The sequence below is a fragment of the Condylostylus longicornis genome, unplaced genomic scaffold (assembly GCF_029603195.1).
Source record: "Condylostylus longicornis isolate FDR11 unplaced genomic scaffold, ASM2960319v2 ptg000004l, whole genome shotgun sequence".
Lineage (NCBI taxonomy): Eukaryota > Metazoa > Arthropoda > Insecta > Diptera > Dolichopodidae > Condylostylus > Condylostylus longicornis.
This window is the reverse complement of record NW_026577973.1, coordinates 6,898,971-6,924,205: the sequence shown is the minus strand read 5'-3', so window position 1 is coordinate 6,924,205 and position 25,235 is coordinate 6,898,971. Positions and strand designations below refer to the sequence as shown.

The 25,235-nt window shown below is 24.7% G+C and overlaps 1 protein-coding gene across 3 annotated transcripts in view; it reads right to left on the bottom strand.

The window, feature by feature from the left end:
* Nucleotides 1-25,235, bottom strand: part of LOC129614195 (endoplasmic reticulum aminopeptidase 2) — a 127,878-nt gene that overhangs the window by 55,662 nt on the left and 46,981 nt on the right. Inside the window, exon 1 of one of the 3 annotated variants that reach the window (XM_055528650.1) lies at nucleotides 14,947-15,022. The exons of the other annotated variants lie outside the window; for them this stretch is intronic. The gene's annotated coding sequence lies outside the window, so the exon portion shown is untranslated. Of the gene's footprint in view, nucleotides 1-14,946; nucleotides 15,023-25,235 lie in introns of those variants that run through there. 3 annotated transcript variants of the gene reach the window in all.

Here is a 25,235-nt window from a genome sequence, read left to right as displayed (position 1 = left end):
GGCTCATATAAAGAAAACTAATCAATCAAATTCCTCAAAAATTAATATTTAAATTTAAGATGTTAAAACAAAAAATTTTTAAATTTTTTTGAACGATCAAGGCTCGGAAATCGAACTAGGGGCCGAATTATCTTTTATCATATCTATAAAACTAATTGACAACATCTTTTGAATTTAACATTTCAGGTTTGTTAGCTACTGAAACTAACTTGGGAACGTTTCACCAAAATTCGACAGGTATGAAGTAAAACTTTAACTAAGAGGCGAATTCAAATTTTACTAGATATGTCAACAGAAAGCTTACTAACGTCCTTAAAATTGGAAAGAAGTGTTTAAAGCACATTTTCATAATCCTCTGTAATGCTTTCGTATTATCGTATTCTACTTTCTATATTATCAATAATTAAAACCACAAATTTTTAAATTCTCTTGTAATATCTTGTTCTATTGCAATAATTTATGTCATTGATCTAAAATGCATTTTACATTTTCGTTTGAAACTAAATCACGGTAACCATTAAATCTTTCTGTTTTTTTTCTACCTTTAATAAATTTTATTACGGTGTAGTAAAACTTAAAAGTTAAATATAGAAAATCAGAATTTTCAATTGTATAAACATAAAAAAATAAAGTGAAAAATGAAAATCAAAGTAACTGATAAAATTGCAAACCACAAATTTTTGTCCATTACAAATAAAATCATACAAACAAACACACATACTAATATTTAATGAAATATTCTTAAGGATTTCTGTTTTATCAGCGGCACACTGCGAATACTGTTTTCTTTATTTAATGGATAAGACTATAGTGCATATCCGATTCCGATCATTGACATTAAAATTTATGTCCAATTGAAAAAAAGAACATAAAATCTCTGAGTTCTTATATTTTTTTTTGTTTTTAGCAAATATTTTTCAAACCCTAACCAAACTTTTGTAGATTGAAGAAATGAGAAGAAATGGGATACCAAGAAATCAAGAAAGGAAATGTAAAAAAAAAAAATTAAAAAAAAAAAAACATTGAGTAAAATGGAAAAATCAAATATTTGCAGAAATTTTATTAAAAGAATTGCAAAAGAAAAAAAAAAAATTGGAAAATTTAAAGGCGGTAGAGGAAATCATTCATTTGCTATAGAACGAAAAGTCAGACGTTTCAAACTTTGATTAATTTTTTGTTATATAACAAATGAGTAAAATACAATTTTTCAATAGAAAATGATGGGCGTACAACCATAGATTTAAGACAGGTTATAAATATTATAAAAGACAAAGACTACCAGAGAAATTAAAGAAAGAGAGAGTGAGAGAGGGTGAAGTTTTATATACCTTTATACAAAAATAAAATATTATATATCCTTTTATAATAAAATATCCTTGCATATTATATTTATGTATATACAAAAGTTGCTTTACAAACATAAATTATTTTTTCCTTTTACTTTATTTTATTCAATTATTATTAATTCACAGAAATACAATCATTATTCATCCAGGATCTATTTGGACATACATGAAATTTGTATAAAACGTGTATGTCAGGATTGAAAACTTAGAAATTTTATAAACTTGTTTTAACAACCCGCACAACGAATGTATATGCGATATCATTTGATTTATAAAAATGGTCAAAAGAATAAAAAATTTATGAACATACAAAGAAGAAAAACAGAAAGAAAACTGGATGGGGGGAAAAGCGAGAATATAATTATAACTTTGAAAATAAAATTACGTGATTTTTCTGACATAAAATTTGTTTAAAATTGAAGTATTCTTTACAACTGCATTATGTCATGATATAGTGTTAAAAAATTGAATAACATTTGAAGGCATAATTTATTAAATTTGACCAGTGTCAGTTATTTTTGAAATATTGTGGCTTATCTTCTTCCAAGAGTAGTGTCAATTAACGAGTGATAGTGAAATACAAGTTTCTCATCCTAGTCGCAATTACCATATAACCCACAAATAATGTCATCGATTTTTATATTGCGATAAAAGTCATATTTTTCAATTTAAATTACTCACCACACCTTTATGAATAGCACAATTTTTATTATATAAAAATTAGTATTAACTCTTACATCTTTCAGCATGGCAGTCACGTCGTTCGGGTCATTAGGAATAAAGCAACGAAAGTCATATGCTATTCAAGTGAGTTTATTTTTTCATATTCTAGTTAACTATCAGAATAAATCCCATTAAAATATTCAATTCAGAGCAGTGTCACAATTCGGAGAAGTGCGAAAATAAGAAAAGCAGATTACTAAAATGAGAGTAATATTTAGTAACCTTAATACAGAAACAATTAAATAGCAAAAGATAAAATTATCCAAAAAGGATTTGTTAATTTATTGCACAAATTTGATAATTTCAATAAAAAGTGTGGTGTAGTACAATTTAAAGTGCTGGAATGCTTGTAATTTTCTAAAAATTGTTACGGTGTATAAAAATTGGAAGAAAATTTGAATGACATCAAGGAAAGCTAATTGCGGAAAAAATCATTTGCATGAAGACCGTGCTTTTGCACTTGTTACGTAAATAAATATACGTGATATTTTTTTTTTTAATTCAAATAGAAGCTCTTTCGCAAGCTATGCTTTAAAAATCAAATGTTAAAACCGATATTTTTTTTGGGATTTTAAGACTTTAACAGAAACAATCTTATTTATATTTCCTTCAATAACAGGTAGTCTTGGAATACTATTCAGTAATTAGGGCACTGTTAGATTATTACTCATAGCACAACAAACCGAAAATTTTATTGTGCTAATTTGAGCACATAAAATCGATGATTAAAAATTCTTAATAATAAATATTTCAAAGTACTTGAGTATGAATATTTTTTGCAAAACATTTTTAAATCTCAAATTTTAATAACAATACCTAATTATTCATCAATTTTGGAACGACTATATGATTGAAGTCGTATTAGGCACATATTCAACTTAACACGTGTGAGGCTTTATCAAATTTCTATACATTTATCCTATATATAGTATTACAAATATAGAATTAATTTGTGTCTAGGAATTTAATCAAATATGTATGCAGTACTATTCAAAATAATTTCTAATTATGTTAATTTTGTTGTTTTTCAAATTTAAAAAATGCCATTGAACTTAAATTTAGAAAATTCTCTTTATAAAGAGTATATAGGTACGTTTTCTGTATTTTGATATTTTTGTCATTATTTGTTTGATTGGCATATATGTACGTATATAACTGGCACATATGTACGTATAAATAACAAGGATTTTTATTCACTCATTCTTTTGTATATTTTGCATAAATGAATTATATACATATATGTACGTGAAAGGAGAGGAAGGACATTTTTAATAATGAGACAATATGTGCTCATAAAATATCCTGCTTCAAATATCTTGTAACACATATGAAAAGCAAATATTATTAAAATGTTTACCCACTTAAAATAAAAAATTAAAAACAAGATGATGAACAGGATGGAGAATAAGTTTGTGAGGATAAAAATGGAAGAGCAGAGAAAAAGAAGACAAAATAAACTTTGTGATTTTAATTTCAACTCTGAAAATTTTATTGAAAAGTTTTCAAAAATTTCCAAAGGGACAGGGAAAATTTTTTTTTTTCGTTTAAAAACCATCATATTTATGATTTTATTTGGAAACAAGAGTGAAAATTGAATTTAATGATGATGAAGTTTTTCATTTTCATAATGGAAAACGACATTTTAATAAATAATAAATTTCATTAAGTTGAGTAAATTAGTGATGCACGAAATTAAGAAGAAATTTTTAACATACACATACGTACATTGGTACATACAAAGGTACATACAAAAGGTACATATGAAGGTATATAGAAACTAATTCACGTGTATATACAGATGCGGTCAATGATCATATAGCAAAAAAAAAACGAGTTTACTTATCATTATTGAAATTATGTTTTAAAATGGGTACTTGAAGTAAAAATATAATTAAAATTAGTTATTCGAACTGAAATGCGAAAATTTTCAATTTAATATGGAGTGCACTCTCTGGAAATATTTCATGTTTTATGTTAGTAAAATTAAAATAAAATTGGATTAAACTAATGGTTTGTAAAGTAGCAACACTTTTTCCTTGAATGAGTTAAAATACTGCTTCTAAAAATAATGCATTTCCAACTATATTATTAAAATTACTTTCATTCGTATATACCAAAGTATATTAAATTGTTGCATATATTTAGGAATAGAGGTTGTTAAAATGGAACATAATTAATGGAATAGCATCATTTTACATTTTCGGAAACATAAGGCGCCGAAAGTTTAAATTTTATGAATTTCGAGAAGCTAAACACGTAACGGAGAAATTGAAGATGGAAAAAAGTTTTCTTCTAATGAAATTAGAAATTTCTTCATGCAACTGCAGAACAGATGGATGACGTAATCAAAGGAACGAGTTAAAGTCAGAAAAATTCATTAACAAAATTTTTCTCCTCAAACTGGACTCGAACAAGTGACCTACCGCTTTCTAGGCGGACGCTCTACCAACTGAGCTACAGAGGCATGAAGAAATTGCCGACGAAATGTTCTCTACATTGCTTATACTGTAATTCACATGATTACTAAGTACATATTTGTTTTGTTTAAATTGATTGCTACATACAAATGATTTTGTTTAAATGATTGCTACATATTGAAACACACAACAACAAGAACATATATATTTATAGGATTGTGCCTATTGCACTAATTAAATTATGAATTTTACTAATACAACATCATAGTTGTTGAATTATAAATTATATAACAGTTTTTAGGCTGTACTGAAGAAAATTGCTTCAAAACGAAAATAGCAAAATTCTTACAAGAAATTCTCTACTTTTAGAAACAAACCGCGAAAATAATATTTAAATTACAAGCCAAATTAATTTTCTAGTAATTCTTTTATAAGCTTTTACGATTTTTTATGTCAGTCAATATTCAGCAAGCATTATAAGCGACAATTTTTAAGGATACAACAATTTTGCAAAACACTCACATATGTATGTATGAACATAACTTATTACATAACATAAATATTATTATTTTTTTCAATGCCTGTTAATTTAAAAACATTTCCATATCAAAATTCCTAAATTTCCAGCAAAATATAAATGTAAAATATTTTTTGTTTCATACGTTATTTCGAATCCATATGCTTCACCAATTACGACATGCCAATAAGAACCAAAACGTTTATCCATTGTTTCTTTTATTACTCTTCCAGCATGGCTATAATTAGATGCAAATTTTTCGCATGCATCCACAACAAATTCTATTGTTTCCATACGCATTTCATCATTCATATCTGGACAATATTTTATTAAAGGATATGCATGAAAAATTTCTTTTTCTGCTTCATCATCTTTAGGAATTTCATCACCCATTTCAGAATCAAATAAAAATTTTGAATGGTTATTCTTTCTATTATGTTTGGAGTTATTTTCTTCTTTTCTTGCAAAAACTTCACCAAGAATAAGTAAATTAATTATGTATTTTAATAACAAAATAATCAACTTTCGATTTTATTTAAAATATTTTATGTATTTCTGTTAATATTTAATAATAAAATTCCAATTAGCATTGACAATTATTAAATAAAAATTTTTGAAGTTTAATCCAAATGTGACGGTATTTTTAAATTTTTCTTTTCATATCATTTTATTGCCCCTACTTTTCCAATTTCTGCCTAGAGAATTACAAAGAGAATTTAAAACAAGTAAAAACGTTTCACTCGGTATAAACCGATTGAATTATACCCTGCACCTTCCGTTATTGTATAGCAATTACTCGAACCTGTGAAATCATTCTATAGAAACTTCACGGACATGTCTGACCTATAATTGGATATCCGACTGCCAAGTTTCATGAATCTGACTTTATAATTTTCCCAAATATTTAAAATTAGCTTTTGGAGTTGTATGGCAAGTACCTGAACCTGTCAAACAATTCCATCAAAACTTCACAAATATATCTGATCTATAATTGGACACACAACTGCCAAGTTTCACGAATCTGACTTTATTATTTTTCTAAATATTAAGAATAAGCTTTTAGACATGTATGGGAGTTACTCGAACCTGCCAAGCAATTCCACCAAAACTTCAGATATATATGTGACCTATAACTCGACACACAACTGCCAAGTTTCATGAATCTGACTTTATTATTTTTCCACATATTTAAAATAAGCTTTTGGAGTTGTATGGCAAGTACCCGAACCTGTCAAGCAATTCCATCAAAACTTCAGAAATATATTTGACCTATAATTGGACACATGACTGCCAAGTTTCATGAATCTGACTTTATTATTTTTCCGAATATAAAAAATTTGCTGTTGGAGTTGTATGGCAGTCACCCGAACCGGTGCAGCTACCCCATTATAATTTTTAGAGCATGTGTAGAATATAATTGGACACATGTATAAAAAATTTTAAATTTATAGCTTTATTAGTTTTTGAAATATTTAAAATAAACTCTTTGAGTTGTAAGGCAGCTACCCGAACCCGTTGTCCGAATTAGTTCAATAACAATAGGGCTCGTCCTTGGCACAAAAGAAAAAACTTGTGAAGGTTTGGTGTCGATTGCATTATTCGTTTTTGAGTAATCGTGCGATCGGACGGACGGACAGACAGACGGACATGTCTAAATCGACGCAGAATTTTACGCTGAGCAAGAATATATATATATGTCCATACCGCAGATGACTCCTTCAAGTAATTACAAACTCCATACCAAAGTTAATATACCCTTCACGAAGTGGAGGGTATAAAAAGGAGGTTGGTATAATGTTCAGATGGATTGAATACTTATATTCCCAATGCTCAGAAACTACTCCTACAAAATAACAAAACATTACACAATTTTGGTTTGTAAAAACTTAAATCGTGTGAACAATTTACATGTTGTGTACGACAAATTGTTTTTGAAATACATTGCATCCGTTCTTAAAATATGAAACATAAACTTTTAATAATGCCCATACTTTTTCTTAATTCCCTACTTTGTTCTAACATTCGCTTTTAATTTTCACATGAAGTAAAAAAATCGAACAAAATGACACCTTAGTTCAAATATTTGACGAAACTTGCAATTTCTTATCGAAATTATACTTAAATTATCGTGTATCTAGTTTAGAAGTTTGGACATTTTGAAAAATTTCAAACTTTTAAAATGTTTACAAACTCACATACTTTACTTGAGAATTCATAAAAAAAAAAATCCTGATGTGGTCAGCACATAACCGACCGTAGTGTGTATTGTCTAGTTAAGTGAAAGTGTTACAGAATATTATACAAATGTCTGTTAAATACTTCTTTCCAATTTTTAGAACATTAGTAAGCTTATAGTTAACATATTACCTAGAAAAATGTAAATTTGGCTCATAGCAGAATTTCGCTTTGTGCTACTCGAATTCCCTGTACATTAGTAACCAGAACTGAAATATCAAATTTCAAGAAATTTCATCAATTCGTTCCGTAGATATGGTGAAAAATGTAAAATCGGCCCGCAGATCAGTTTTCGACCCCTGATCTTTTCAAAAAATTTATATGTTCATTGTTTTAGTACAAAGAATTTAAATATTAAATTTCAATGAAATCGGTTGATTATTTCTCTTTATATACGCAGAAATGTAGTAAACGCCCCGTAGTAAACGTCCAGTTGCTGTCACCTGATTTCTTCCAAAAGTTAGGAAGTTTCGCGAACGGTCGAGTAAAGCTTATATAATGAAATTTCAAGCAAATCGGTTGAATATATTCTTTAAAATGGTCAAAAACGTAAAACAGGTCCGCTAAAAAGTGCAGTTCCCGAGGCCTGATATATCCCAAAATCTGTGCCATGATCAATCTGTGCCATGGTCGAAATAAACTTATATATAAAATTTCATCAAAATCGGTTCAGCCGAACTTGAGATGCACGCGTGCACACACCCACCGACAGACCGACAGGTTGCTAAAAGTAGTTTACTTACACTTCCCTACTATGGAGAAGTGTATTTCCACCGAAAACTCGATATGCAAAATTTGTTGCCATCACATAGCCTACCTATTGTATACTTAATACGGTCGGTAAAAATAATTCACAATTTAACAAAGTTCAAAAAATTACGATTCTTAAACTTAATTATGCATGTATGCATGCTTGTGTCAGACACATAAATCACTCTTATTTGAAAATTTAATCAAATTTATTTCCAAATACAAAAGTCATACATACTGTAAAGTACTTAAGATCTTTTACGCTTATCATAAAACAAAAATGTAATTGTCTGCCTCAGAACATCAATTCCGTCCTCAATGTAAAATCGAATCACAAACAATAAAAGTTTGGTATTTAAAAATATGTCATGTTTAAATTTTATCTTGTTTTCATTCATCATATAATATAACGTCATTTTTATATTCAAAGCACCAAGTTCATAAAATTTAATTATAAAAGCAAAAAATACAATAAAAAAAATAAAAAAAAAATTGCTCCTTTTTCTTAAATTTTCTCAAGAGTAAATTTTCATCAAAAAATCTTCCAGAATCAAAAGTATAAAAGTTTAGGATTTTTTATAGCCACAATATTACGTACATACATACATATGTATAAATAGACAAAATTACAATACACACATCCATACATAAGAATTTAAATAATTATATTGATTTATATCAGACTTGATATTTATTATAAGGGGGTGAAATTTAAAGACCGCCTGGGGCGTCAAGTGATTGGATTTAAAAAATTTAAAATTTTGTTGCCAAAGAAAAAAATGAAAATAAATTATAATATTCTTAAAAATTTTGTATATAAAAATATGAATTTATGAAAATGTGTTATACTATACTTCAATTATTTCAATTCAAAGAAAACCCTTTAAATAAATATTTAGGTTTATTTCTTAAAAATCAATTTGATTTGATCCATAATTTTCTAAAACAGTTTTGAAATAGATACCAAAAATTTTCCATATAAATTTTCTAAATTTTCAACTTTACTTTCACCAATCAAAATATGTACCTTAAATTCTAATTTCTCGATTGAAATTCTAAGGATAAAAAATTTTTAACTGCTAATATGCTTGTATAAGAAAGTGGCCTTTTAACGTATAGAAATAGCTCTGTTAAAAGCCATTAAGAATCGAATTCAAATATTCAAGTCATTATTCCCTTTAATGTGTGCTCACCTTGATCTGTTTTGTATTATTTAAAAGCCTAGTTTTAATACAAAATTTGAATCTTTAAATTATGGCATATCTAGAAATGTACAATTTACAAAAAGGAAATAAAGAAAATCCAAAATTTACGGCGAAAACATACCCAAACACATAGTTTTCTTTTTTATGTCTAACACATATTTTCCTAAAAAATTACATACAATTAGTATGTAAACCATGTACTGTCAAATCATACCTTTATCTGTAAGCTTATTCCTTTACATTGTGTATATAAGTAAGATAACAAAAAAATTAAATTTATCCTTATTAAAGAAACTCCTTTTGTTGAAGGAATTAAAATGTTTACAAAAATCAAATGCATAAATTTGAAAAATAAGATGCAAAAAGATTATCGGAAAAACAAAATCGATTTTCTTTCAAATATCAAACAAAACAAAAAATACGAAAACCAAGAATTAAATTACATTCATATATCCTTTTTTTTGGCGACAACAGAAACAAGGACAATGAAAAATATTTTATTAAAATGTATAAAATGGGGAGAAGGAAATAATAGCAAATAAGGAAATTTTAAAAATTCAAAAATTTTCAATTTTTCTGTATAAAATTCTTTATGAACCACTCCAAATCTCAAATATTAAGGATCAAAAAATCTTTAAAAATAAAAAGCCACCCTAAATTTAAAAATTAAAAATCAAAAGAGGAAAAGGAAAATGAAAAATAAGATGAAGTAAAAAAAAAACTTAAATATCTTAAAGAAATTATCAAAAAGAAAAATAAAATTTTCTTATAAATATCCTTATTTCTCAAAAAACATTGAAATTACGCCAAAATTTACGGATTTTCTATGCACATTATGTATAAGTTCATATATATATATATATATGGATTTTTCTATAACTACTAAACATCCACATAAACAATCACTAGCATTTATAAATAGCAGTTAGTATTATTTAAATGGGGTGATAGCACATACGTTATTATTATGCACATTATAAAAGTGAATAATTTCGTTATATTAGGAAACTAAGCATCCACACTCCCACATTCATACTTATTTGCAGTCGTTTATATATATATAAACGTGTAGGTACATAAAAGTAGTCTCTGTTACCATAAAATAAAAAGTGTATATTTAAAATATAAATGAGTACTTTTAAAAATTTGAGCATTTCATTTTGTTTATCACTGGCAATTATATACAAGTATTTAAAGGCTATTCGCCGCATTGAATATATTAAAAGTTGTATTGTAATCGAATCAAATTTTAAATGGCTAGTTTTCAACGAAAATGTCAGGGAAACAGGAAGAAATAATCTCTACTAGTTTGTGTGTTGTTCGGTTCAATCGCTTTTCAAGAAACATATTTGTTATTAGAAATGTAAGAAAGTTAGTTTTTGTTATTATAGAATTGAAAAATTTCTAAGTTTCATTCTTTGAAGGAATATTATATGAAACCCTTCGGGAAATTAGATAAAAAAAATTGATTATCTTACAAATTTTCAATTTTATAAATAGATTTAGAAAAAATTTTTTCGTTTGCAGCAGATGTAGATTTATTTTAGTAGTATATTCTGCGTAAAGATCCTCCGGGAAATTTACATTGCGGTTGGTTATGTGTTCTCATTAATTATTTTTCGCAGTTGAATAAATAAAACAATTTTTTTCCTATATTTAAATTTAACTGTATTATTTTTACTAAAAGTTTTATAAATTTACCAAAAAAAAATTATTAAAAAACGTTTAAATATTTTATCATATTGAATTAATATTATAATGTGTACATACATTCTTCCTTGAATTTTATTATCCTTTTTTGGGGGCAAAAGGATAAACTTATCTCTCCTTTCCTTGTTTTTTTTTTGTAATTATTATTAAATATTTTTATTTTAAGCTGAATAGAATATTACATATGTATGAATAATATCACATATGTGTGTATGTAGGTATGTATGTACATATGAACATATTTACAGTGAAATCTCATCTTCTTATTTTTCCTTTATTTTGAAAGCCTTCTTTATAACAGAAACACTTTATTACAAGCAAAATATGTGAGGATTTACGTATTCATTATATTATCTATATACTGCCCTGTGTGCAAATGCATAATATATGAATATAATTGATAATAATAAATAATCAATAAAAGGAATGGTTTAAGGGCCAAATCGCTATCATGTCACTTATTTTTCCGAGGAGCTTGTCTCTTAGACAACAAAATTTCACTGTTCATTTAATACCGTTCATCATATTTTGTTCACAGCTCTCAAAAGTTTATGTATTTCCATAAATATTTTAACTATTCTTAAATGTTTAAAATCTTGACGAAAAAGGGTAAATTTTAAAATTTGCTAAAATTAGAATGTTTGGTATTCCGGAACTATACATAAAACATAAACTAAGATAATTTGTTTACTACAGCCTTTTGTTAGTTCTTTCAAGAACCTTTTTTTATTTATTTATTTGTTTATTAGTCAATTATAAAGTTATAATATCTTAATATATTCTATTGGAACTAGCTGGCAATGCTAACGGCTTTAGGAATCTTTTGTTTGATACTTGTATCAGCTCTTCAACAAGAATTCCTATATTATGCAAGCAAAAACAACTAAGCAAGCTTCAAAATTTAATTAAATAAAATTGTTTAGCTTTTACTTCCTCATTTTTTACAAAAATTTTAATAAATATTGTATACTCATATATAATTTTGGGTATAATATTATACTCATTGCTTAATCATCTTACAGAGATTCAACTGTATATAAATACGATATAATAAATGTGCATATGTATGTGTATACACATACCTTATTCTATAAGGTATGTATATATATATATATAAAATTAGTGTAAACATAATTATGTCTCACAACTGTTTTCATCATTTAATATACATTTATACGCACAGTATACCGTTATACTCACGTAATAATATGTATTTATAAAATAAATTTATTTGTACAACTTTACATTATACGATGCGTTTATTCTAGAAATAAATAGACAAAAATATTTATACGAACATACATATATATATATATATATATATATGAAAGTATAATAAAAATTTATATATCTATGTACAGGATATAGATGAAGCATTAAAATTCACTCGCGTGTATATAAAGAGTATACAGGATAGGACATTATTTTAAACATTATTTTAAGTACATAAAATAACAATATAGAATATTATTATATATATATTATATATATCAATACAATATTGTGATTATATATATTTTTAAAGTACATAATTATAAAAATGTATGTACATAGTATATAGTAGGTGTAGATAAAACAATATGATAATTTTTTTTTTTGTATAGAATAAACAAAATACGATATAAAAAAAATCAATAATTTTATTAAAGTGTATAAACTTGAAAAATTATGTATAAAGTAAAACATGTATATACACATAATATAATATATAAATACCAATTACATATAATATGTACACATTATGTATTTAAATAAAATATTGAAGAATGAATTTTTAATTAAAGCTGCTTATAAATATTATAATAAATTTTGTTTTATAATATTTCGTCATGAAATTAATTTTAATATGTAAATATACAAAAGAGAGTATTAGAATATAATTCGATTGATATATATATAAATAGTAAAACTATTAATAATTTGTATAGTAATATTGAGAAATGTGTCAGAGAAATCATCAAAAATATTTATAAATCACTCTATTTTTATAATACATTTTAAATATAAATAAATATAGAATAATATTCATATAGACAGAATAAAAATAAATTTATAACTTAATTAAGAAACTTTAGTAATATTATTATCATGGGTTTTCAACAAAATTTTAATAGTAAAATAATATTAAAATTTTTGTTCAAAATTTTGGGTTAATTAAGTAGTAGTCTTTTATAGTAATTTTAACAGAACCTAATCAATATTTAGAGTATTTATCGTTTACATTTTCCCAAAAAATTTAATTGCTCTGACGTTATTTTAACACTTATTTGACCATCTTTTATTAACTATCTAAATTAAATGCAAAATTTTGCTAGATTGTATAGATTTAAAAAAAACGAACTAAAACATTGTAATAATGTTTTGCCTTGTTATCGCGGCACATAGATCAATTTATTTATTTAATATTAATTATTATATTTTAAAAATATTAATTATCCTATCTATAGAATAGCATTATATTATGAATACTTGAGTTTTGAACATCAAACCAATCTTATATATCACTAATATTTCAAGAGTTTATTATTTTATTTATTGAATCAACAATTTTATTTTTATATTATTTAATATCATAAAGAAATTTTATAAAAAATTTAGTATATTTTAAATATTATGGCAGTAAATTTAAATTTTAAAATCGATTTTTCTATTTTTTATATGAAATATTAATAATAATTTTGTATATATAAGTCTTTGAATATATCATATAACTAAATAACATTATTTATTTATATATTTTTCGAAAAACCAAAATATTTATACTCAATTATTTTTATTATTCTTTCTTATTATCGTAAAAATTTTATTTCCTTTAATTATAATATTTAAATTTATCGTATACAAAATTATTTGTAATTTTAATTATATTATATTTTTATAAGTGTTATAATTTTTTTTCTTCACAAAATATGATTTAAAAAAAAAAAAATTATTCATATACACACTTTGAAATATATATAAATTATATACACAGAAAATATTTTTTTACATATACATAATAAATGTATATATATATATGTATTTATCAATTTACTTTTTTAATTTTTAAGAAAATTTCAAAAATTTAGAAATTTTTTTTATTTTATACGAGTATTAAAATTAAAATTCAAGTAATTCTAAAATACATCACTATTGCATTATATTTTACTTATTATTATAATTATTATTATTATTATTACAAACTTAAAATTACTTTTATATTAATTATGCATAGGTATATTCATAATTATTATAATTACTATGCCATGTACATATACATATAATTAAAGAATTAAGGTTATAATATTTTAATGAGATTATTATTATTTAAATAAGGTATTAATATATACATATATGTATACATAAACAACTATATAATATTATTAATTATATAAATATTGTGGTTTATATGGTGACACACATAAAATTTATTTTAAATATACATATGTATATTTAAAATGAATTTATAATTGATATTAAAATTATTAAATAATTTGAACGTTTTATATAGAAATATAAACACATATACATGCACATATACATATATATAACTAAGTATTATTATTTATATTATTTTAATTTTAAATTTTCTCATGCGTATAAGAGAATATTTTATAGTATATTTCATACATAATTTTTACATTATAGAATCATTTTGTTTTGTACACTTATTCACATCAATATATTTTGGATTTGAGCAGTCACATTAAAGGATGCAAGAGATTTTTACACATATATACAAGTACATTTAAAAATTTAATACAATTTAAATTTTTCATTTTTTTTTCCAAAAAAAAAAAATTTAAAATAAAATTTTAATATTACTGATTTTAATATTTTCTTTAGGAAATCATAAAATATTTTTTCATTATTCCCAATAGAGAGACGGTGAGAGAGAGAGAGGGTGAGAAAAAAAAGGGATCAAAATATCCTAATTTTATCTATACTCAAAGATGACACAAACAATAAAATAAAAAAAAAATTAATATAGAACACTACTAATTGAAGTAAAGTGAAGAGTGAAAGGTAAAAAAAAAAACAACATGAAACAAAAAAATTTTCACTTTATTAATTTTGAATACAAAATTTTCACGAAATTTTCCATAATTTTCACTTCTCTATCAATGTAACTGGTTTTTTTTTCAACTTTTTCTTTCCTTTTCTTTTTATTGTTTTTTCTTTTTTTTTTGTGGTTTAATTTTTTTTTGCAATGAAAATTTTTACAAATTTTATTTTTATTATTTTTCAAAATAAAATTTCACAAATTTAAATATAATTTTTATTATATATGTGTGTAGTTGTGTGTAAAAAATATTTGTAATTTTAATTCAAATTTTTTTTTAATATTAATTAAAGTATTTTTTTTTGTGCTCTTTTCAATGCGGTATTTAAAAGACCAAGCGCGCGATCTTAACAAATTTATGTTCAATTGATAACTGAGGAAAAATTTAAAATAGTAGGAAAAATTGATTTGTTACTTTTCTTTTCATTTCTTATTATACCGAAATTTTTTTTTTGTTTCTTCTTTTTTTTTTTGTTTTATTTTGCGTATAAAAATTTTTTGGAAACTCTATTCTCTTCAGTATATTTGAAATTTTTGCTACTCCTCAATATAAAAGATAAAAGGGGGAGGCTTTCGTATTCTGAGTTTTGTTTATGTTTTTTTTTTGTTTTTTTTTTTTGTTGGGAAAGAAGAAAAAAAGAATATTTTCCTGTTTTTTTCCATGTTTTCTTTTTTTTCGTTTTTCTATTATCCTTTTTCAATGTCCTGTTTTCGTCCTTTTGTTTTGGTTTTTATTCTCCTCATCTTTTTTGTTTTTTTTCCTCATCTTTTCTGTTGTTGTCTTTTTCTTGTTACCTCTAACGTTTTTTTTTGATGCTGCTACTCTATAATTGAAGTAGCTCTCTATTCAAAATGTATTTTTCGAATACATATATTTTATTATATTTGTAGTTTATACATGCATATGTATATATGTGTATTGTATGTATGTATATAATAATATATACTATTGTAGAATTTCAAAGAAGATGAAAAGTATTACCAGAAACTATTATAATAAATCATTATGTATTATCTGCCACCATGCAAAAGTTATAGCTCCTCAAAATTCTAAAAATGTCATTGTTTGGCTACTCAAAGTAGTGGTGGCTTTTTACTACGGTGTCATAATATAGTTGAACTTTAAAAAATCAGAACGGCCATTAAAATTGATGGTTATCTTAAATCGGTTTCTTTTTTTCAAATTTTTAATATCGTTTTTTTTTGCTAGACGGGAAAGATTAGAAACTTTTAGATAGGTAAACAGTTAGACACTGGTAAACATTTCGTTAGAAGAAAATTTTTTCTCACCTCCACCCAACTTCTGAGTTTTAATTTTGCAAAATTTAGACTTTCGGCACTTTACATTTCCGGAACTACAATACTTTTCCAAATTTTTATAAATGCAGAAAACTGAAACAGGAAATTCAACGCCACCAAAAACTATAATTATTTTTCGTAGCGTGCGCAACTAGCCCCTGAATTCACCATTAAGTTAAATTTTCTTTAAATGTTTTTTTTGTCTCATCCTAAAAGTAGGCAATCTATCTTGGTATATGAATGAAAGTAATTTAAATAACAGCAGTTGTTGAAGGGAAAATTGCTACTTTACAAAGCATTGCTTTGACATATCAAGTGCTAAAAAAACAATACAAAATTAATTTAAAGAAGATATGATTAAAGCTTTCGTTATCGATTCGACAGAAAAATGAGACAATTAATAATTATGCCAACATTGTTAAAGTTTTTTCTTGTCATGTAAGTGAGAATGCTTTTGCGGTTCGAAATGTGAAGGTATAGTTATTGATTTAAATGATTTTTAATTCTAAATCAAGAAATCTTATTGATTGAGCAATCATACAACATCAGACTTTCATTTGCATATACCACGTGGAGAAAAATCTTTTAAATTTTTTTAGTACTCGTATAGAATTAACATTTACTTCATATTTTTACACACATATAAATTTATATATACATGTACATTTATGTAAATTTATAAAAAAAGTTCGCTTGCGTTTGTAGTTAAATTTGGCTTATTACTAACTAAAAGTTGAACTGAAAGCAATTTTCTATTAACTTTGTACTATTTTTAATAGGGTTGAGCAGCACTCTACTTTAGAACTTAACAATATCCATTTTTTTCAATGCGAGCATATTTTACCAGCGATGAGAATCAAAAGTTAAATGAATTATTTTCCTAAAATTATTTTGAATAACATTTCTGGAATTTAGAATTAATAATAAATTCATCAATTCAAAAAAACCAATGAGTATTTTCACGCTCTAGTTTCACAATATTTCACAATATATTTACATAAATCTGTTTATATGTAAATCATGTCGAAAGTTTAAAACAAATTTGTTATATCGAAAAAAAATTGAAGATGGCAAAAAAACTCTTAAAATTATTTAATTACAATCGAATATAAAAAAAATCAATGAATAACCGGAAAATATTGATCATATGATTTTCAATTCAATTTTATAAAAAAAAATTATCGCACTTGACACACTTTTTCCATATAACACGAGAAAAATTTCTGGCAACACTTAATTTTTTATTAGAAATGAAATTGTTCTGTACAGTTGAACATTTACATATTATGATGTATGGATACGTGTTTGCTGAGTTTGTTTTATAAAATGTTTATATTCATGCATATATATTTAATGTATAGAATACGTACATATGTATAATTATCATAAGAAATGTATCCAAATACAGATACACATAAATACATATATACAATAATTTTGAATACATATGCACAATGCATATTTCCTTATCTATATATATTAATTGTTTCCATCATCAATATTAACGCATATCATAAAATATCAATTCAAACATTAGTTTCGTCAACAACATTTAGCAAGAATTCTTGTAGAGAGGAAAATTGGTTCGTTCATCATAATATAAGGGGTAATCAAAACAGAAAATTTTTCATTTTTCTACACACATGCCCACATACACACGTACAGAACTAAATAACTTATACACATATCATATTGTTTCAATTTTCACATTTTCCCATTCTCTCATCCAATTGATAGAAACATACATAAGTACACAAACCGATGTACATAGTTGTTTACATTTTGTTTTTCTGTTTATATTCGTTCTTCTTTTAATGTCCTTTATATCCTTTTCTAAATTTTCATTCTGTTTTGAATTTTTACCGACACCATCGGACAACAGAAGAACCATTGTAATAAAAAATAAATCTCTTGAAACGCATGCGTCTCATAAAATAGAATAACAACAAAAGCAAAAATCCCAAAATACAACTATAGGAATTTTTGTGTCATATATCAGAGAAAAAATTATGTATAAAGAGCGGAAACAACAAAAAAAAATTTGAAATAAAAAAAAGACCCAAAACAAATGAAAAGGGAACACGAAATTTTTTTGTCAAAAAATAACCGTGCTGCCATATCGAAATTTTACCGAAATAACAGTAGCTTGATAATTTTTTTTTATTTTTTTTTTGGTTTATCTTAAAACTTATAACGGTAATATTACATTAATAATAACAATATTATTCAAAGAGAAATTATTAGGGTTACCTGTCTTCCAAAATTCGTATATTTTGATTTTCAAGTCATTTTACTTTCCTTAAAATTGTTAAAAATTAATAAAATAAAAATTTTCTTTAATAAATTTACAGTAAACTTTAATATAATTTATGTGTTAGTATTTGATCTTTATAAATTATTTTTATTAAAGGAAATAGTAAAAAGTGGCTTTTTTTAAGAAGGGGTAGTGGAAACTGACAATATTCAATTATATTTTTATTTCACAATTATTTTAGAATAGACACAAACCATTAATTTAATTTATCCTCACAAGAAGTATCTGTATATATGTGTTAAGGCAGACAATCTGGAAAGAGAATTGGTGCATAAAGTTACATAGTCTTATTAAAACCACAGATTTGTATCTCAGATCCTGCAATTTAATTAGAAGATAAAAAAATCTCTTATACAGTTCCATTGTCTGTTTCATTACAATTAGTTTTGTTTTTACAGAATTATGGGGTAATCAATTGCATTACTAAACAAACCACATTGAGCAACAAGTTTACGTTTTTGTTAATGTAAGATCGTAAATGTATATTTATTTTTTTCGATAGTTTGGTAATCTCTTTGCCTAATACATTCACACTTAAATAATAATAAATTTACTGAAGTATATATTCGCAGTTAAATAAAATTATAAATACAAACACAATACATTTTCTATGATGTTTTCTAGGCAAATAGTTTTCTTTGGATGTATGTGTTTGTTTGAACTCAATAAGAAAACAACGAAAAAATTCCCTCGCATTTAAACATTTTACACAGTTTTCTTTTTTTCTAAATTTTATTACTTTTTTTTCATGTAAATAAAATTTCCCTTCTCTTTTTGAAAATTGCCGCCGTTGCTATATACCCTTGATTTAGTGAAAACAGGAAACATGGTTTAATATATACGTACGAATTATTATGCGTTAAGAATCTTAAATAAACTGCCTATAGTATGTAAGTATATATGATTATTTATCCGTACAGTAGTTGATGCTTTAAAAAGTAATGTTATAAAAACATTTTGTGCATCCTGCTAGTAAATTTTCAAGCATGAAAAATAATGAAAATTTTTTGTATAAGTTTGTAATCAAAACACAAAAAAAAAATCATAGGAAACAATATTTTTGTCCTGCGAAAAATTTAATTTAGTGATGCAAATATTCATTTTTGGGGTGCTGTTGTGGTGATTCAGTTGTCATAAATCATTAAGTTGAATTCATAGTAAAAATTAATTTCGTTCTTTTCGTAAACTGCCTCTGAAAATGATTAATGCACTCATTATACTAGATTGTGTTAATTATTCTACTGACTAGTGCAGAAATGTGTTAAATATTTGTAATATCTATAGCAGCGAATGAAATGTAAATACTACAAATGAAGCCTAAAAGTTTTGTTATAATTTGTAAATAATCAATGAAATCTGTACAACTTTGACTAATAGTAATTGAAGTTAAATGTTCTCTTATTTAAAAAAGATTTTCGAATTGAAGCGAAACACTTTTATAAAGGATTGCCCACATTCTTAACCAGAAGTATTTCTTTTTTATTGCGATTCCTTTCTTCTTCATTTTTTTTTAAACATTTCATATTTTGAAGTTCAATGAAATTTTCGTTCAACACCCTTGATGGAAAAATCTAATTTAATTTACCCCATCGTTTTACTTTACGCATTTGCACGCTCTTTTTCTTTTGAAATAAAAAATATGTATACAACTTTAAGAAAACTTTGTTTCTATGTATATCTATTATTAAATTTTTTTTTAAAAGACGCCATTTCTTAACACTGCCCAATGTATATTTGGGGGAAAATAATCTTAAGAAAATTTTTACTACTTGGTCGAATAAATGTTTAGTTATTGAACAAAACTAAACATTTGAATTAGAATGAAAAAAACTGCACATTTAATAAAAAATTTAAATTTTTTCATAGGATAGTGTAACATGTTTAAATACAAAACTATCCCAATATGAAAATTTGTTACGGATATCCTGTTTGTGTTTATTAAATAAAACACTAGACGCAAAAGTTTATTTAAAATTCAAAAGGTTTAATTGAACTTTACTCGGTTACCTTCATTATACTATATAGAAATTTTATACGAAAACGTAATAGTAGAAGTCCTCCTATGAGATTTTTTGTGCGTAATGTAAGATTAAAGGATATTTTTTACTTTAATATCCAATATAGAAAAAATTACGAATAGAATGAAATTTTCGATTTTATTTTTATGTACTAAAAATTGTATAAGAAAAATATATATAGGATCTCTAAATATAGAGACTAACAAAGTAATACAATCACATTGTGAATTAAATTGAAAAAAATAAAAACAAAAAAATAAGAAAAATTCTCAGATTTCATAATATACAAATTTTCGGTATAATAAATTATGAATGTCCTTGAAAATTTTTATTTTGTTTTAATATTATATACAATTTGTATGTTTATGTGTATATGTATTTTCAACTTGTGAAAATGTGTATTTGAAATGCGTAAAGATTTTCTTGTTAAGCGTATTTTTTTGCACGTTCTATTATATATATATATATATATGCTAGAAAATGTATACGATTTTGGGAATATGCATACTATTTTCAGGCTTTCTTTTGTGAAAATGAAAAATTTATTTTCAAATTACTAAATATACACACAAATAGGCACATATATTCAAGAAAAAAAAATTTCTTAACACAAATTTGCAAATATGAAATCTAAAGAAAGGTATGACTATGAAAGGATTTGATTAAAAATAATCATAAATTTAACATTATTCGGAAAATAGGTACTAGGTATTTATTTAATAATACTTGCACAGGTGGCACAAAATCTATTACAGGTAAAATTTTATACAATTTATTTGGTTAAGTGAAATTTTTCTAAATTCTTCATTAAATTAATAAGTAAATAAAACAAAAGGGGAAAAGGCGTATAGTGGGATTAAACAAACAACAGAAAATTCTAAATATGAAAATTTCCAAAATCCCTTTTCTTATTCCTGGTTGCATTAAAATTGTAACAAACTTCTACTGTAAATACCATAAGTTCTTTATTTGACGCATAAAAATTTCACATTTTCAAGCTTCATTGGCCCAACAAAAGTGTTGTGTATTTTAATTTACATACCTTGCTTTATTTATTAAATGCTTACACAATTTTATGGAACTTTTTGTTTATTTTGGTGCTTAATTTTCCAATTCATTATTATTTATTTGTAAATATCTACAATACAATGTAGTCGATCTTTTCGGAATAATTTAATATAAGAAAATCTCAGTTTTGCAATGAAAAACTAAAATGTTATTTTAAGAATTTATTGATAAATTATTACATGACATTGAAGTTTAAGGTCTTAAAAGAGAAAATATTTATTGATAACAATCTATACATATTTTTTTTATATAAAATTTTTTAAAAACCGGTATTGATGAACCGGGTAGGAATGCGTAGTTTTTTAAACATTCATCAAGAATCGATACAACATTCGAATTTATAAGAGTACAAAGCTTTTCCAGTTTAAAGAAAATTGTTATATTACTACTGAAAACTAGATGAAAGAGATTTAGTTCTTGTTTTGGTATAAATCGTTCGCGCTAAATAATAATGCCAAATATTTTCCTGGTTAATTTCTTAAATTTCATCGATTTTGATCACATTATTTTAAAGTTACAGTGTTAAAGAAAAGTACATAAACTGTTAATTTTTGTAATATTAAATTGAATAAATTGAAATATGATGTAGGAATAGTTATATATGTGGTTTATAACTGCGATCTATATGGCCTATTCAAAAAATCGAACAAAATCAAAAATGAAATTATAAACACTTTAATTAAAAGTAAAAGTAATATTTTCTGATTTATGAAAAAATTTTATATGGCATAATGGAATTATTACAACAATTTTCATGCATTATGTAAAACAATTCATTAAAGACGATTAACGGAGCTATTCACATATGGTAGATACGCTTCCTGCTTACCTACATTTATATAAAATTTTTAATTAAAAATTTAAGTACAGTGGTTTTGTGCAATTGTACATAGGAATATAAATATGTATATAAAACGTATTTGTTTTGCTATAATAAGTGCATTTATGTTCAATGAACTTATTTTGATTATACAAACAAAATATAATAATACACAATATCATTTTCTATTGCTACATGTTGAAGGCACATATGCAAATACATATAGTCTTGCATATGTGCACATTTTATAATATATCGTTGACTGTTTTCGTTTATTATTATTTGTCTAGCCTCTAAAAAAAAATTATATTGTCTCTATAGATTGTACAACGTAGAGAATATTTTAAATTATTTCATTTTTGTATACAAAAAATACAAGATGATTTTTGCAGATTATCGTGACCAGCTTATTTTCAAATATTATGGAAAACAAAATTCTCCTTGGTATATTGTGGATTCTTCCCATTTAATTTATGGTTTGGGTAGTGTGGTTCAACGTCTAATTTTATGTATACATAGTAGATTATTAAACTTATATTAATCTTTATGTCTGGTACAATATTTTGTTGGTAAATAAACTTTGGTTTATGATATATATAATAAAACAAATACATATATATACAAATAATTTAAACTGTTTACTTACTTTAATGTTTTATCTAATTTTGAATAAAAATAAAATGTTGGGCGGCAACGATGGTATTTCAATGAACATTTCTAATGTAAAATAATTTATACACAAAAATTATTAATTAAAATTAATTTGACAAGGTTTACTTTATGCCAATAAGAGACGAGAGAGAAATAAGAGGAAGAAAAATTAACATGGTATTTCTTGAAAAGTAAAATGAAAAAAACTAATTATGTGAGTGCTTGCATATTATCAATTAATTGTTAGGTAATGTGAGATATAAGCTACACGTACGAATAAATGTTATCTTTTATACTTTTCGAAAAGTAGGACCAATGTAATATCTACTGCCTACATGTATATTTAATAGCAAAGCAGATGGTGCTCCCTGGAAATTGTCAAATAACTTAATAAAATAATGTTCATACTTAAGCAATAAAATTGAAGCAAAGTCGGTCCATGCCAATGTAAGTTGTTTTATTAAGGATAATTTTATAAATGTTCAACATGATTCAAGTGATAATTCTAAAATTTTCTGACAAACCAAATTAGAATAACAGGATTCAATACGTTCAATACGTTCTATCATGCATCAGCAGATTCAATTCAATAAATCTATTTAAATTTATTCAGACCAACAATAACTCATTAATATTTTGTTAACATCTATATACTAATTCCCGTTAATAATTGCTTAATAAGAATCTTCACCCTTCAAGAAAACAATTTTTGTACAATGATTATTGAAAAACGTGTATTAACTGCTCTTTCCTTATTATTTTCCTCTAAACTTTTTCCATTACGACAACATTATTGCTACAATTTAATTCTCTTTGTGTTGTACAATTACTATAACAAATTTGTAATAAATTTTTTTAAAGATCTATCTTAAGTTGAAAGAAAACTAATAATAAATGGTATACATAAAAGAAGTACTATTGTACCACTCATTTCAATTGTATAATAAAACAAATTTAATAAAATTCTTTTGAATAAAATTTTTATGTATGAAAACATAAAAATTAACTATTTATACACATATATGTGTGTATGGTATGTTCAACATCACAATACAATTTGAATGTATTTATATAGATTATGCATAGAGTATAATCAATTTGTATAGAGAAATTGAAAATCACATCTTGATGATAAACAGTCAGCATAACACAGTACCACTGTTTTTGTTTCATAATTTTATATTTATACACATACATAATATATAGATAATTATACAATACATATAAGCATATATAGGTATACTATCATGCTTATGTTTCTTTTAACACCACGGGAGCTGTTTTGTTGTCATGGTTAAATACAAGAAAAACTCTTAGTTTGGCATGAATTTGAATATATATATATTGGAATGTATATATGTAGATACAATTGTACAAAAAAAATCGTATAATAAACCACATTAATGGTATAACCCTGTTGTTTATACACACAATACAAACATATATATGCCATTTTACATTCGGAATGCGGTATAATATTCAAACCATTATAATACCGCATGTGTACAAAGGATTACAACAAAATTTGAATTGAGTTTTGAAAGGTAAAAAAAAAAAACAGAAAGCAGAAAACAATGTGGAAAAGAGGGCGATTTATAATAAGGGAATTTTTATAAAAATATAAAAAAAAACGAGGAAATTCAACTCTGTTATAAAGGAACATACACGTAAACATTCACAACAAAGATTTTGATGAAAATGAAGAAAAAGGTATAACAATAAGAATTTTTTAAAGGTATGTGTGGCAGCAAGTATTAGCATTTTAGCACATAACTTATTGCATTACAACATTGTAAATTGATGATGAAAATATGAATTCTCTTGCCTATTTAGCCGTCTCCACCCTTTACCCTCTTTTCTTTCTTAAGGACGAAAAATATTAAAGAAATGAATGGAATGGAAAAAAATTTTGATGACAAGAGCTTTTTATTTTATTTTCTTTTATTTTTTTCCCATCTTTGTTTTATAACAATTTTTCCTTATAGTGTCATAACATTAATAAAAGGTGGTGTTACTTGGTGTGAAGTCGAAACTTATTTTAAACGGTTGCTTTTATTTTTTATATACCAAAATCTTTGTTGCTCATTTTAAGTTTTATACTGTGGATTCTTCTACTTGTG